Source organism: Tupaia chinensis, unplaced genomic scaffold (genome assembly GCF_000334495.1).
Source record: "Tupaia chinensis unplaced genomic scaffold, TupChi_1.0 Scaffold146687_1, whole genome shotgun sequence".
Classification (NCBI taxonomy): Eukaryota; Metazoa; Chordata; class Mammalia; order Scandentia; family Tupaiidae; genus Tupaia; species Tupaia belangeri.
Window position 1 is genome coordinate 2,059,680 of NW_006206544.1, and position 17,844 is coordinate 2,077,523.

The 17,844-nt window shown below is 35.4% G+C and overlaps 1 protein-coding gene and 1 pseudogene across 1 annotated transcript in view; one reads left to right on the forward strand and one right to left on the reverse strand.

Annotated features, from left to right (window-relative positions):
• DPYD (dihydropyrimidine dehydrogenase) overlaps positions 1-17,844 on the reverse strand; it is a 994,283-nt gene that overhangs the window by 475,189 nt on the left and 501,250 nt on the right. The window lies entirely within an intron of this gene.
• On the forward strand, positions 13,603-13,724 carry LOC114006268 (uncharacterized; annotated as a pseudogene).

A 17,844-nucleotide genomic window follows, 5' to 3' on the forward strand; every position in this document is an offset into this window, starting at 1 on the left:
TTCTTGCTTAAAAGAATTCTGATTATTTGTTGCTGTTTTAGATACATATAAATTTTAAAATTGTGGGTTCTTTTATTTCTGTAAAAATTGTCCTTGAAATTTTTAAAGGATTGCCATGACTCTGTACATTACTTTGGGTAGAGTATGAACACAGTATGTCTTTCATTAATTTATGTCTGCTTTAATTTCTTTCATTATATGATGACCCCCTTTATCTTCAGTGACAGTTTTTATTTAAAGTCTATTTTATTTTTTTGAGAGGTTTTTCGCTATAGGGCACATGCACTTGCCAGACAGACAGAGAGAGACATAGAGACAGAAAGCAAGAAATCACCCCCCAGGGGGGATGGTCACGCCACAATCCCTTCTCCTCCATTCTCCTCTCAGATTCTTGGGCATGCATGCACACGTGCCTGGCGTGAGTTTTAAGCCACCGGGTCCGGGACGTGAACCGCGGTCGACTATGTGGGAGTCCAGTGACATAGCCATTACGCTAACTGCTGTTTCCTTTAAAGTCTATTTTACTTAATGAGTAAAGCTACTCTTTCTCCCATTTGGTTACTATTTCAAACCCTTCACATTAGCCAATGTATGTCTTTAAATTTGAAATAAATTTATTGTAGACGGCATATGTTCGAGTCTTCTTTTTCAATCTGATCTGCTGCCCTATGTCTTTTGGCAGTTGAGTTAAATCCATAACAGATATAATAATTATTTCTAGATAATGACATACTATTGCCATTTTGTTAAGTATTTTCTATCTGCTTTGTTGTCTTGTTACTCTCTTTCAGTGTTTCTATGTGGCTTGATAATTTTTACAGTGATATTTTTAATTCTTTCATATTTTTCCATTTTGGTATCTACTATATATTTTTTTCCAGTTACTATGAGACTTGCATCAAAACTTGAGTAAGTGTTAATGTTTATTTTTAAGCAGAAATGAATCTAACACTAATCACATTTAAAACTACATTTTTACTTCCTCATTAACAGCCTATGTTATTGCTGGCACAGTTTCTTTTCAGTTGTTTATTCATGAACATGTTTCTCAGATTTTATATATGTGTGTGTGTGTGTGTGTATATATATATATATATATATTTGTGTGTGTGTATATATGTGTGTGTATATATGTGTGTATATATATATATATATAATTTTTTTTAATTTACTAGAGGTCATATGTGCTTGTGTGTGTGTGTGTGTGCGAGAGAGAGAGAGAGAGAGAGGAGAAAATGGACAAAGCAACCTCCAAAGAGACATGGTAATGTCACAATCCCTTCTCCTCCATTTTTCTATTTTGTCAGGATTTTGGACATGCACATACATACATGCCCAGTATATTTTTCAAGTTAACAAGACTGGCCCTCAAGTTATGTGGTTGTCCATGTGGGATTTGATTCCCTTAACCATTAGGGCATCAGGCCAACCCTAGTTACTTTTAATAATTTTGTCTTTTAACTTTTAAACTAGGGCTAAAAGTGATTTATGTGCCACCATTACAGTATCACAAAATTCTGTGTTTGTGTATATACTTACCTATACCAGTGAGATTTGAATGTTCACATACTTTTGTGTTGCTGCTTAGTTATTATTTGTTTTAACTGATGAACTTCTATCAGCACTTCCTGTAAGGCAAGTCTAATGGTAATGAACTTTTCAGTTTTTATCTATTTGGGAAAGTCTGCTTCTGTCCTCCACTTTGAAGGACAGTTTTTCTATGTATAGTATTCTTGATTGGCAGTTTTCTTTTTTTTTCTTTCACTAGAAAAAAATGAGTACATATCCCATTCTGGGCCTATAGAGTTTTTCCTAAGACTCCATTAACAGTCTTATGAAAGTGCCCTTTGTGTGATGTATCATTTCTCTCCAACTGCTTTCAAAATTCTTTTTTTTTTTTTTTTGACTTTTGACAACTTAATTACTGGGACCAGCAGATGGCATAATGGGTATATTGCTGGACACCTGCATAGTTGACCACAGTTCAAGATCTGGACCTAGAGGCTTGTAACTTATGCCAGGTGTGTGTGTGTGTGTGTGTGTGTGTGTGTGTGTGTGCGCGCGCATGCCCAAAATCTCTGGAGGAGAATAGAGGAGAAGGGATTGTGGCGTGGTCACTGTAGATCCCTTTATATTCAATCTATTGCGGAAATTTTGGACATCATGAATAAGGATGTCTATTTACCTCACAACTTTTGGAATATTTCAGCTTATTATTTATTTAAATAAACTTTCTGCCTTTCTTTTCTTTTCTGAAATGCCATTAATGCATATATTCTGTCACTTGTTGTCTCAGAAGTCCCACAGGCTTTCTTCATCCTTGTTTATTCTTTTCTTTGCTACTCTGAGTAGTTCATTTTAAATAGCCAATCTTCAAGTTTACTAATTCTTTCTTCTCCTTGAGTCTTTTTAAGTTCATCATTGTGTTTTTTGAATTCATTGTATTATTTAGCTTCTGAATTTCAGAGTTTATAGATAACATCTATTTATTTGTTAAATTTCTATTCTTGTTCAAGTTTTGTTTCATTGATAAAATATAGTTGTCTGTGTTCTCTTATAGTCACTGGGCTTCCTTAACATTATTATTTTGTATTCTTCGTCAAATAGTTCGTAGATCTCTATTTCTTTAGGGTCAGTTACTGGAGAGTCATTAGTTTCCTTTGGTGATGAAATATTTCTCTGATTCTTTATGATCATTGTATCTTTCTGAATATTTGAGGAAGTAGTCATCTCTTAACAATATTTATGAGTTGGTTTTGGCAGGGAAAGATGTTCACTAGTTGACTAGCCTGAGATTCTGGGCAACCAGCTTGTAGTCTTCAGGTGGGGCCTGCTGCCAGAGTCTGCAGTCAAGTGGAACCCACCACTGAAGCTGTGAATCTGGGTAAGACTGCTAGCTATGCTTCCTGAATGAGTGATGTCCTGGCTGGGTTCCCAACTCAGGCAAGTTTGATTAGGAAAGATTCCTCAGTATGATGAGGCCACTCATGAATGCCATTGTTGGGCAAGGCAACTGCAAAGGGTGTGGGGACTACTGCTAAGATCTGTGTGCCAGTCATGAGTCCCTTTCTCTTTCTTCTCAGCTTTTTTAGGAGTCTATTCTTGACAATTCCTCCATGAGGAGAGGTGGAAGTAGGTCTCTCCTGTAGTGCCTCAAGGTGCTGGGGAAGCTGGACATCCACCTTGAACTTTCCTTCCCCAATGGAAAAATCAGGGCCTGGGTAATCTTATTTGGTATAGTGCTGTGTCGGCCTGGGAGATAGGTGATATGGAGAAATTCTTCCTCTTACCACTTTTACTGTGGGTTTTCTCAGCTTTTGTGCTCTGCAGGGACACTATAACCTCACCACTGGTTTTTGTTTTGTTTTCCCCAGAGAGGTTTTTGCTATGTGTGCTCGCTGGAGAAACAAAGAGAAGTAGAGAGACAGAAAGTGAGAAATTATCCCCCAGAAGGGATGGCCATACCACAATCCTTTCTCTATCATTCTCCTCTCAGGATCTTGGGCGTGCACATACACACATCTGGAGTGAGGTTTTTTTTTTTTTTTTTTAGAGGTTTTTGCTATAGGGTGCTTGTGCTTGCCAGATAGACAGAGAGAGACAGAGAGACAGAAAACAAGAAATCATTCCCCAGGGGGGATGGCCACGCCACAATCCCTTCTCCTCCATTCTCCTCTCGGGATCTTGGGCACACACGCACATGCGCCCGGCGTGAGTTTAAGCTACCAGGTCCAGGACGTGAACCGTGGTTGACTACATGGGAGTCCAGCGACATTGCCATTATGCTAACTACTAGTCCCAACCACTGGGTTTTAAGATTCTCACAAAAGTATTCTATTCTGTGGATGATTGCTAATTCAGAATTTCTTAAATTAACTAGTGATCAGGACCTTCTAGTCCACCATCTTGCTAATGTTGCTCACAAAGTACATTTTCCAATATCATAAATCCTAATTAGAGTCGAATAGTGGCAGAAGGGAGCAGATAAAAAAAGATGAATATGTGTAAATGTGTGTGTGTATGTGTGTGAATGAAGAGTATATGGGTTAAGAAGCACTGTAGCTAGGATGAGGGAATGTTCACACTCTGAGTGGCCAAGAAGACTTCTTTAATAAAGTACCATCTAAGTAGGTACAGGATAGAGTTGAGAAGAGAATTAATGTATATATTCATAGACCTTTGGTGTACTCTATTATTTTATTTTTTTTAATTTGTCAGAGGGTACATTCTCTTTGCATAAAGGGGGGGGGGAGAGAAACAGACATAGACAGAGAGAAAGAGACAGAGGGAGGGATTAGAGCGGCCTTGAACAGTCCCTTCTCCATTTCTCCATTCCTTTGGGATATGGAACATGCACATGTGCTAGTGTGTTTTTCAGGCCACCAGGGTCAGAATTCCAACTCTGTAGTCAGCCATGTGGGATCTGGCTCCCTTAATTACATGGGGTCAGCACTTTTTCAAATGAGTGAATAGCCCAATTCATTTACCAACCAAACTTCAGTAATTACATTAGCTTCTTTGTCATTCTACTAATCTTAATAACCTCTCTTAAAATAACAGTATATAGACACTAAGGTTTCTAGTTCATGATACCCAAAATGTCTGTTCAAAGAACAAAGTAGCTAGTGAACTTTAAGAAATGGTTTTAAGTTAGACAGAGTTCCCTCCAAAATCACAAATAACATGTTGACAAATTTTCAAAAGTGTCAATCAAGAGGGTAACAATTGCCATTTGACAGGCCCAGGGGCAGAGGTGGTGACTCTGCTGACAAGATGTCAATGACTGGAGTAAAAAAAGCCTGGTGACCAGCACAGGGTGGTGCCTGACAGCAAATCCATGTAACACAAAGGAGTAGATATGATCAAGGTGAAAGTGATGAAGGTAAATAAAAGAAGCTGACATTTCAGAAAGGTGACAGCACTGATGTTAAATATTAAGACTTGGAATAAAAAGCTCAGAATTGTAAGTCACCAACATACCAGTCAATACCTGTTTTTATGTCAACTTATTAACCCTCATATTTCTGGAAAAAGTCTCTGAAACAGGCTAAAATAAAGATTTTATGCAAGGAAAAAAACAGTATAGTTGCTCAAAGATTTTAAAATACAAATAACAATACCGATAGTGTAGGATGGTTGCAAAGATCAAATGAGAAAATTACAAAGCACTGGCTCACTCATTTCATCCCTCTATTTCTATGTTAAGTCTACGCTACCATCAAGCATCAGAGATCTTAGCAATGTAATGAAGTATCTATCACTGACAAGCCAAATCAACTTGTAAAATCTGTTTCCTAAATCATGTGTCCCCATAATATAAAACATCCAAAACATATCTGATATTGCAACGCTATTTATCAGGGTCTTCTAGTGGCAGACATTATTTTAGCCAACCACCATGAGGGAAGCACTATTCTAGGCACTGATGATACCCACAGAAAACGAAATGAATAAAAGTTTACATTCTCATGTGATGTCTGGTAGATGGTGACTGAAATATAGAAGTGATTTAAAATGAAATATGGTAAAATTTGAAAAAAAAATAATCCACAAAGTTGAACAGAGTTCTCTGATAACTATCAGGAATTAACCTATGTAAATCTATGGGCTCAGTCAGAGTTCAACCAAAAAAGAACGTGGTGAAAGAGAAACAGAATGGTTACTGAAAAGAAGAGCAGGACAACTGGGATTGAAAACTTGGGTTTTAGTCCCAGCACTAGAATAGGACTAGCGTCATTACCTAGTTTTAAGACCTTGAGGAAGGCATTATATTTTCTCCTATTCTTTCCTTTATGGATGATATTTTTGTCTTTACTCTTTAAAAATCTTTGCCATAATTTTTAAACCTTTTCAGGAAATTCTATTGTTCTATTCTCCAGAGTGAATTCTCCTATTACTTAAGTTTATTCTTTTAACATCTGTTTCCCAGCTTCTTAGACCATTTATTAAAATGTTGAATCAAATTATCTCCATGGCCATACCCATCTCAACCAAATTCAGCTTAGTTTTCCTAATTGGTAAAATAGGGAAAACGATTACTTTACAAGTAATTTTTAGTATAATGTGAATACTAATTCTCCAAGATTAATCAGCATATAATATTTATTCTGTAAGTAGAATTCTTTATTTTTAACATATTGTTTGGGTTTTAGAACTGTATAAAATTATAATTTTTTTTCCTTCTGTGGATGAAAATAATGAAACTCAAGATAATGTACTGAGGTTTTAAAAGTTGGTCCATCCTTGAGCTTGAAATTACTCCTCTGTGATTACGTTGTGCAGCCTCTGACAGATGAGTGAGAAAGTCAAAAATTGAACATGACATTCTCAAAGCTCTCAGAATTAGTGAGTTACTAAGTCAGGACTTGAACCCAGATCTCTCCACTTTGGGGCTTATATTAAACCACTCATATCTGGGTATTTTTTCAATCTGATCCTTTTCAATTTATTTAAGATTCAACTTTATTAGGTTATTTTTCATGTGAATTTTCCCAGTAAACTAAAGGTTTTCCATGTTTGGTTTTACTATGATATTGTCATTGCTTCAGACAGTTCCAGGCATCAGGAAATTGTAAAGTTGGCATGGGATCCATAACAAGCATAGAACATTAGATCAAATGACACTGTGATAGTTAATTTGTTTCATAATCCATCAATATACACTGAGGTTGGATTCCCTATGCATGGATCAGATTTTCCAGAATTATTTCTTCTCCTCATTCTAATCTTGAGTTATTTCTGCTTCAAGTAGCAATCTACTGCTATATAGGTAAGGAAATATTCTGCCTTTCTGGATATAATTTAATTTTAAATTATTTTTAAGTCAAATGCTACATTTAATAAAATTTTGGAACTCTATACAAAGTCAATAAAAGGCATTAAAATTACTTGTTAGTCATTAAATTTTCTTCCCTGATCAACAATTAGATAATTTTTTTTGATTGCTCCATTAGGTGCAAGTTCATTCCTCATGTCTTCCTTCATTTTCATTTATAAAAAAGATTTTATTAAAAAATACTCCATACACAAAAGGCACATGTTATTACAGATAGCATTTTAATAGAAAAAGTGTCATGTCTCTGACGTATAATTTTTTATAAAATATTAACTAGAAAACATATCACAAATTAACCTAAATGAACCTCCAAAGAAGCAAATTCTATAGAGGGTACTACAGAACATATTGTGTGTTTACTTATAAGCATATGAAATCGACTTCAGTTTTCAATGATTGTATGCAGTTTTAACTTTACTACTTGCCAATACAACAGATAAAAGTGATATCACGTACATTTCTGATACTAAAGTCTAAAGACTCAGTTTCCCAATGCGACTGGGCTAAAAGTAATCTCAGCACTGTGATCCAGACCAAGCGGAAAAACTTAGCATGGAAACAGCATTTAGCCATGACATCCTTCAATACTATTTTTTGGAGGCTATCACTTTCTCAGACTGAATCCATTATGATTTAAAACTGTCTTTTTATTGATATTCATTGTTTTTCAACCCAACACTGGCCAGTGATTTATATCAATCTTCTCTTAACATAGGAATTAAAGAGTTTGCAATATATCTTAAACTGAAGGACACTTTTTCAATAAGTCTCAAGATTTTAATACAGTTGTCATTTCAAAAGCCTTACTTTTCTCTCAGTTGGAAAGAGGTTTAGATAAGAAGGCAGCTCTGTTGGTAAGATTGTTTTTATCCGAAGCAATGGAGGATTCAAAAATTAGTGTGACATATTGATGATGCCTTTTTTTTTAAGGCATTTTTATACTGTAAGTGCAAGAATACTATGGTTGGCTGTCAATCATTAAACCACAAAATAAGTCCTTTGCCTAGCTAGGAGATTTGCAACTATACCAACGCTGGTAAACTAACCACCAAATTATAGCCTTTTCTCCTGCCTCACCCAGATTTCACAGGGGCTGCACACCCAAATAAATGCCTCTTGGCTACCCATTCATCTAACAGCTGGAAAGATGACACTTGACATTTGGAAACTTTCCTGTGAAGATTGCTGCAAGGCTTTCCCATTAGCTTCCTGGTGAGACTGTAAGGTCGAATAAGCTGCCTCAAAACCTGCAAAGGGTAACGGAAATGCTCTAATATTAAGCCTGTGCAATTTAAATTTCTAATTCTCAAATCATAGTTCTTCCGATATCATAGAAGTCACTGGTATATTTTAGGGCAAAAGAATGCCTTTGAAGATGTAGAATTAAAGTGGTATTTTAAGCAATGATAATGATAACAAGTATCTTTTATTTAAACTTGAGACTGAAGGTCTTTTAAGTAATAGATACTTGGACATAGCTATGTTCCTGTAAGTTTGTTTTCTGAAATCCCTGTCATATTTTTAGCAACTGTTTGTCTTTGTCCAGGGCAGAAATCTTTAACATGACGCACAATTACTACCATCCTTTAGGTTTTATTTTCACATGACAAAAATTATTGAAGATAACTTTAAAATTCTTACTATCTAGCATTGTGGATTCATTGTGAAAATCATTGAGGCTGATTTAAAATAAAGCAGTAAATGTACTAATATTTAAAAACACTGTGATCTTATAAATTTTTCAGAGACAAATGTGTCTTTTTTCCTCTTTAGAAAAGTAATTTCTTTCAAAAAGACCTCCAAAGTCAGAAATTTTTAGTAACCTCACTGTTCATTAAAGATATTATTTGAGGAATACAAAATACCTCATATACTCTCAAATCCTAAAAATGGCAGAAGATAGAAGACTTGGTTTCTTGAACCAAATGCAGACAATTTGATCAGCTTTCATAGCAATGACCTTTTTGCACTGTACTCAATTTCAAATTCCCCATCTTCATGTGTCTGTTCTTATTTGTTAACTAAGTATTTCTCAAGTGAAAGACTGACAAGACTGAACAAGTTCTGCCTAAATATTCAGTCATAAGTTCAAATATAGATAAAATTAATAATATAGCTAAAAAGAAAAAATGAAACATTTAAAAATATAGGGAGAAAGGCATCAAAGAAACAGGAGACATGAATGATGTAATTTTCAATATTGAATTAATCACCATCTGAGACTGAAATCACTTTTTAAAAGTCAATTTAGTGATACTGAATTGTACCTCATTAGCAACAATGACAGATAAAGATTCCTGTAGATATGCACCTCATGGCCCCAAAACACAAACCAACACCAGTATAAACTCAGTTTCCCCACACCCTTCCATCAACAAATCCACCAAAAAGAGACTCAGCTCAAGGAAGGCAGAATCCTTAGCAGTGACTGGGCTTCTTTCTCTTCAAGCTAAAATTAAAACGATCATTTCGTACTCACTCTACAATAGGTATGTGGCATGAATTTGTCTCTGCTAGGTTCTAAAATCACAAATTCGTTTCACAGAGCCTATTGAACTCTCATCAGATGGTAATGACATTCTGTCACTCTTGACCTGGGGCAGATTTGAACTAGTGACCAAGAGGTTAAAGGCTCTGTATCTCATTACCAATCCCCTGAGATGCCTACTTCTCTCAACACCTAGTGATTCTTTTGTGCCTCAATCGAACCAGAGGAAAATACACAAAAACATCAAGCAGTGCAAAAGTAGGTCATCAGTGCAAGGAATTTATGATAGTTTTGAAGAACTTTATAAATATCTCTTTTAAAAACATATCAGTATACCACAAACAACTAAGCAAAGTCATGTTAACTGTTAAAGTATGTCATGATGGCCTTAATAAACATCATTAAGCTTCAATTTCTTAAGGTCAAAAACACTGTAGAAAGCAAAAACTAAAGATACTTGTGCTCTGTGAGTTTACAGGGTAAAGAAGGGTACTTCAGATCTAATATGATACCAGAATATGTATGAGTGTATCTCATACATCTATTCTAAAATCACCACATGAACCAGTTTCAGGGGGTAAAGTAGGACTATGAAACTGAAAAAAAAAAAGCTATATATAAATTATTTTCCTTTATTTAAATATCTCTATCTGTTAATTCCATATTTACCCTTCCACTAATATCGTCTATCTATTGTCCCTCAGTATTTATATTTTTACCAGCACAACTTCTTTTGTAGTAGCAACATGTAAGTTTTGTTTTGTTTTGTTTAGGCTGCAATAGGGTGCATGAGCTTGTCAAAAAGAGACAGATAAACAGAGGGAAGGAGCAATTGTGAGGAATCCCCTGCAGGAGGGATAGCACCCTGCCATCCCTTCTCCTCCATTCTCCTCTAGGGATTTTAGGCACACATTAATGCACACATACCCAGCATGTTTTTCAAGCTACCAGGTCTAGGACTCAAACCATGAAGTTGGCTATGTGGGATCCAACCCCTTAATCACCATGCCACTTGCTGTTCCACAGCATGTTAAGTTTAACTGATTTCTTTGCTAGAGGGTACAAGCATTCACCAGAAAGAAACGGATACAAAGAGAGGGAAAGGAAGAGAGAGGAAGCAGCCCATAGTGGGGCATGATCAAGCTGCAATCTCTTTTTTTTTTTTTTTGGAGAGATTTTCACTGTAGGGCGCGTGCGCTCACCAGACAGACAGAGAGAGACATAGAGACAGAAAGCAAGAAATCACCCCCCAGGGGGGATGGTCACGCCGCAATCCCTTCTCCTCCATTCTCCTCTCGGGATCCTGGGCACGCACGCACACGTGCCCGGCGTGAGTTTTAAGCCACCGGGTCCAGGACATGAACCGCGGTCGACTACGTGGGAGTCCAGCGACATAGCCATTACGCTAACTGCTGGTTCCTAAGCTGCAATCTCTTGTCCTACATCTCTGCATCCTGTAGGAATTTGGGGCACAAGCACCTATATACTGAGCAGGCATTTCAAGCCACCAGGGCCGGAAGTGGAGTAATGGTCAGCCATATGAGAAACAGCTTCCCTAAATCACTAAACTACTGGGCCAGCCCAAATATTATGCTTCAATAACACTGCACGTAAGAGAGTGAATTTAAAACAATACTTTTTTTTTTCTTTAATCATTATAAAATGCACACATGTGGAAGACCAAGAGAGAGAGAGAGAAAGGAGTACACTTCACAGGGTCTGGTCCTGCCACAATACCCTTTTTCCAGTCCTCCAGCCAGCTGGATCTTGGGCACTTGTGCACATGCCTAGCGTGTTTCAGATGAGTTAGGCTACTGATTAAAGCCACGGTCACTGTGTGGGCATTGGCTTCTCTTGAGTATCGTGTTACCACTGCACTACAGACCTAGCCCTTAAACACAATTCTTAACAAAAAGATTATAATATGACCAAGTTATCAATGCAGTGATATAACCAAAGCACTGGGTTTTGAAATTATAATTTTTATATAGATTGACCTTCTTTTGCAAAATATTGTATGTTTATAAGAGCTGCTTCTCAGAATTACCATGACTGCTCCAGGGAAAACTAGCTTCAGATCTGGTATTAGAATTTAGAAGAATTTAGCCCGTGTTCTGTTTCCAAGTTTGTTCTCAGTAGGAGTACATAATATAATGAGATACCATGCAGCTTTTTTAAACTTTTTTTGTAACTAGATATATTTATATGCTAATACTAAAGAAAGGTAAGTGTTCAGTCTTCTTAATGATGGGTTTTTATAAAGTAAGAACATTCAATATTAAGTCTTCCCTTCACTGCTTTTGTAAAGAAGGACCCTAGGTCTGTGACAGTCTTTCTTAACCAAGTTGGTTGTTGCACTTACCAGATTTACTATTCTAATAATCCCTTCCATCCTTTCCTTTTATGAGACATACAAATTACAGCCAAGGAATGCTAAGTCTTTACAAACAGAAAGGTATCCCTGTGTTTTCAAGAAGGTTCTACACCCTCCAATTGAGCTGTGTGCTTATCAAGAGTTAGTTGTAGAGCAGCCTGATAGCCCACTGGTTAAGTATTGTGCAAAGGTAGCTAGGTTTCACATAGCTGACCAAGGTCTAAGTCCCTGACAAACGGCTTGAAAAATACCAGGTATGTGTGTGAGCCCAGGAATCTGATGGGATGGATATTTAGAGGAAAATAGATTGTAGCATGCCCAGGTCTGATTGGGAGGTGCTTTCTCTCTCTCTCTCTCTCTCCCTTCTGTTCCTTACCCTTTTTATGTTAGATATAAATGTAAATATTACATCAATTAATAAGTTATATGAAAGTAGAAAGAAAGAAGATTAATGCTGTGAAAACAAGCTGAATATTTCAAAGATACAATAAAGGTGAGTTTAAAAAAATGTTGTCAAATTCAATGTGGGTTAAATGACTAAAATGACTGAGGGTAACCATATAAAAATCTAGAAATTTTCTTTTTATATTTCTTGAAGCCTTTGCTCCACATTTAAAAACAAAAATAGAAATTATAGATAATATTTCATAGATAGAAATAGACAAGATACATCATTGAAATCCAATAATTTTATCCAAAGGCCTTGACCCTAATTTTTTTAAAGGAAAAAGAATGTCTGTATGCTTTATATTAAAACAGTAAGGTTAACATATGTGTATATACTTCTTTTAATTCTTCATTTTAAATTTTTATGATAAATTAATTATTGATTTTGATTTTATAGGCTAAGAGAAAACCTTTTTGTACTTCTGAGTTTTTAAATGAATGCTCTAGATTTAGCCAAATCATATCGTTAATGAATGTTCTACACTTACCTATATAATTAAAGAACTTTTATTTTTATCCTCAATTAGCAATTAGATTTGAGTCTTTAATCATATAGCTGGGTTTTCCTCTATTTTTCTCTCTGGAAGTTAGGAGATGTGGCATGTTCACACTGGTAAAACTCTTCTGTCCACATAATCACTCTGGTTATGACATATTTTAGACAGAACTAAGTTATATACAAATACTGCTTCCAATCACAGTCCTCTAATTTCATCAGAGAAACTGTCAGGCAAAGTTCAGGCAAATGCATTATTATATTTTAAAAATTGTAATATAAACACATTGTAGAAAAAGATGTCAATGACTACTACTAATTAGCAAGAAGAATAAAAATCTAGTGATGAGAACTATAAGGAAATTATTTAGTATGGGAGAAATAAATGCATACACATGTATGTGTTCAAGTCCTGAGTTCTTTACTGACAAGATATTGACCTTGAATAGGTTTCTTAATCATTTTAGTGTTATTTTTAATCTGTAAAACAAAGATAATAATATCCACTTACTCAGGGTAATGGTAACAGAAATGATATATAATGTACAATAAATGCTAAACAGATAGTAGCTATTATTACAATGATTACAGGTGACTACACATGGCTATGTTCTAAGGAGGATATGAATCTGAGTCCACTTCTTTGAAGAATCTTCTCCAATAATTCTAGTGGTAGTAAATCTGATTCTTTACTATGGCATATTATGTGTTTTTTCCTAGTTATTTCAAAAAAGATAATACTCAAGGTTAAACTATTATAAGTTTTTAAGAAAAAAATTACAAGGTTGATATAATTAATTAAATTTTTCCCTAGTACATGAGGTCTTCAAAAAGTTCATGGAAAAATGATATTTTGAAAAAATATGCATGGAGTTCAATCTGTTTTTGCAGTAAATTAAAGTTATACTTTAATTCTATTTATAAAAAAATGATTCTAAGTCCCCTCACAAGAACATTTATCTAGCTTTGTGCAGTGGCAGTATCATAGCCAATGAGGTTTATCCGAGGCGCGATTATTGCTAATTGAAAACAAGAACATTTATCTAACTATCTATCCAGAAACATGTGCATACATGCACACATACTAATTAAATAGGTATGTCCATTAGAAATATGGGGCCAGATAATGGCGTAGTGGTGAAATACAACACTATGCCAGGCAGACCCACCTCACCTAGAGATCTCCCTAAGTATCCAAGATTGGCTGGGACCAGGGGTAGATTGCAGCATTGAGACCCATCAGGGTGCTATATCTCTCACTCTGTCTCTGCCTCTCTCGGAAAAAAAATAAACTACTTACATGCATGTAAAAAAAAGGCACAAATATGTTTAAAAATTTGGGAATTTTTTGTTTAGTTATAGTCCTTCTTTCAGTTATATACTCTTTCTTCAGGTATAATGACAAAATTACCCTCGACATTCAATAATTACTATTCTAATGTTAGAAGAAAACTCAAATATGTGTAGATGCTACTAAGAGCATACTAGTTTAAGTAAGTAAGGTGTGAAGTCATATTGAATCACTTACCAGGACAAGTAATTAAGGAAGAATAAGTTAATATTCTAAAATAACAATTTTTAAGAAGGGAAATGTTGAAAAACTGGAAAATGTTTTTCTGCATATTGATACCAGGTCAGTATTATCACTTCTATATGCAAATAACTCCTACCATGTTACATATCCTACATTAAAAATCCTAAATGTGTTAGATAAGAGACTAATAACCAGAATATACAAGGAACTCAAGCAGCTGTTTTGAAAAAAGATAATCAACCCTATTAAATTATATGAGAATTAGTTGAGAAAACCACTCTCTAAGGATGATAAACGAATAACCAAAAGGCATATGAAAAAATGCTCAACATCCCTCATTGCAAAGGAAATGCAGATCAAAACAACAATGAGATACCACCTAACCCCAGTCAGAATGACTAAGATTAAAAAACAAAAAATGGTAAGTGCTGGCATGAGTGTGGTGAAAAGGGAAACTCTCTTACACTGCTAGTGGGGATGTAAATTGGTCCAGCCACTGTGGAAAACAATTTGGAGATTCTTCAAAAATCTACAAATAGAACAACCATATGATCCAGCAGTCCCACTCCTTGGTATTTACCCAAAGGACAGAAGAATTCTTAATTGGAAAAGTGCTTGCACGTCAATGTTTATTGCAGCACTATTCATAATTGCTAAGACATGGAACCAACCCAAATGCCCACAAACAGATGAATGGATTGAAAAACTGTGGCACATATACTCTATGAGACACTATTTTCTCCCATAAAAAAAAAAAAAAAAAAAAAAAAAAACCCTGACTTTTGACAGAAAGTGTAAGAATATGGAAGAGTTACTGCTGAGTGAAGCAAGCCAGGCTATGAAGAAGAGACATTGTATGTCCCCACTTAATATATAGCAAGTGTCCGCACTCTATGACTGAAACTGATTTACTAAAGGATATAGAAACACAATAAAAGGATGTGAATACCAGATATAGTGTGTGTGAAAGACTAGAGACTGAGGAAGGACATTTAGAAGAAAAAGAGAGTCAAAGCATTAATGTGAAAAAGAAATACAGTATTATCTGTTGAAGATAATTTTATAATTTTATCAAGTGGACTAGGGAGAAATGTTCACATATTGGAATATTGGCTTTGTATGCTAAATAACGTGATTGAATGTATAAAAGAAAATTTAAAAATATATTAAAAAAATAAAACCAAAAAAAATTTCCTAAACCAGTTATTTTCATCATTTGCTAGCCTCAATCTAATTGCAGATCTTTTATCCCGGTTTTCCTATATATTATCTATGTTCAGGGCCGTTACAAACCTAGACTATGCCTTCTGGTGCAATAAAAAGAAACTGCTGCACAGGTGCAAGGCTATGGTGCATTTCTGAAAGTTTAGGAAAGGCACTATTTGCTCTGAAGAGAAGCAGCATAACCCAAGGTTCCATTGTGTGGTGAGTGAAGCGTGGTCTGGATTTCAATCACCTGGTGTCTGTCTGGGCACTCCTTGTGCAATGGGTAACCTATAAAACCTCATCCAGCAGTCCTCTTTAGGTTTCCTCAGTTTTAATTACTCACTATTCCTCTAATTTCTAATTTGTCTTTCCTCTTTCTTTATTTGTACCCTGTTTTTTATAAAACCTTCATGAACACCTGCATCCAGGTAAATTCAGTAATCACCTTTTCCATTCTACCTCTGCACCTTTATATTTTCATTTTTGTTAATTATAGTGCATTAGACTTTTATTTTAAACAATTGACTTCCTTCCTAGACTGAGAGATTCTTAATGACAAGTGTCATGTTTTAATTCATGTTCATAAACCTAGTGATAAGTGATATCTATAAAGGATAACAATATTTTAAAAATATATATATTGGTTATTGAATGAATGAATCCATGCCTAGATGATATCATGGAAAGACAGATGGATGTATGTGAATGAATAAAGGATGGCTAAATACAATGTTTTTATAGGGACCTGAAATAAGCTACTATAATCATCATCTGTTAATACCATATATTTCTATTGAAGTCTCTGATTTTACCATTTTTTTTCTGTTCTCATTTTACTAGTCCAAAGGGAATGATCGCTAAAAAACCCATAATAGTAACACAAACAACAAATATTTATAGAATAGACGCTGTAATAAAAGCTTTCCATAATTTTTCTCACCTACACCTACCTACAACCCAAACAGGGTAACAACTCTAATTATCACTGGTTATTTATTAATAAAATCACTTATTTACCCCAGAGAAAAACATTCCCTAGTATGCTAAAGTAACTTGCCTAAGGTCACATGGTTTGAAAGAGTTGAAACTGGGTCGGAAATTCACTTTTTTATTTAGAGCCCAATATATAATCAATATATTAGACCTCTCCTCATTTGTTCATTTTGGTGCTATCCCGAAGTCAAGTGTTGGACCCAACAGCTGGTACTCAATAAATGGTAATTAAGCAAATTAATGATATTTAAGTGAAGCTCTCTGCATACTACTGTGGGAATTGTTGAAATTCCAACATAGATATCATAAATAATCACACTTATCTGAAAAAGCATATTACAAAGACATTCTAAATATCTACTGCAGGGCTGGGAGGTGGTGGTGTGGTGGTTGAGGCGCTGGGCTCCCACATGGTCAATTATGGTTCGAATTCCAGACCTGGTGGCTTGCTTTCTCACTTTCTCTCTCTCTCTTTGGTCAAACTGAAGAATGATCATAATAAAGGGATTAAACAAATGTTTTTAAATAAATCTTTAAATATCTACTGCAATGATTGCATACATTAATTTGTGCTGTCTTGTTTCTTAAAACATCAAAAAAAAAACCCTCTAATGTTACATTTCTCCCAAAACCAACTAACATAAAATAGAAAACATAGTGTAGTAAGCACTCATTTGTGAACACACTTCATATGTTACAGAATTTTTTTCTTTATGAATGCTATGTTTCTAAGAAAAATTACTTATTTATAATGTGAGTGAACTTACCATATTGCAAGCTCATTAGTTTTCTTAGTTCCTTTTTAAATTTGCTTAAAATGAAATACCTCAGTCTGCAATTTTTCCTGCTTAATAGTTGAACTTATCCTTTACTTTGAGAGAACAATAGAAAAGCATCCTCACTAGCTTGTGTAAAGACTGACTAGTAATCAGATTTCAATCAAGGCACACACCAGGAAGGCCATGTCACAAATTCCCAGAAGAGGAGAGGAAAGTAAAACCTGGAGAACAAGTGAGATTTAGCCAGAAAAAAAGGGAGAGCAGGGAACCAGCAGATGGCATAATGGTTCCATCACTGGACTCCCACTCAGTTGACCACAGTTCAAGTCCCAGACCTGGTGACTTCAAACTCATGCCAGTTACATGTGCATACTTGCCCAAAATCCCAAGAAAAGAATGGGGGAGAAGGGATTGCAACATCGCCATACCCCCATGATGTGATTTCTCACTTTCCGTTTCTCTGTCTCTCTCTCTCAGCGAGTACTCATGCCCTATAACAAAAATAAAATAAAACAAAAGCAAAGAGGAAAGAACAAGATTCAGTAAGAATCTTGGTATGTGAAGTAATTAAAATTGGCATCCTAAGAGAAGAACTTTAGTTTTTATCTTGAGCCACTGCACTGAAGGCTTTCAAAGAGGATATTAGGCTAAACTTGTGGAAAGACAACTAAGTGTGTAGGAGTATTGGGTTT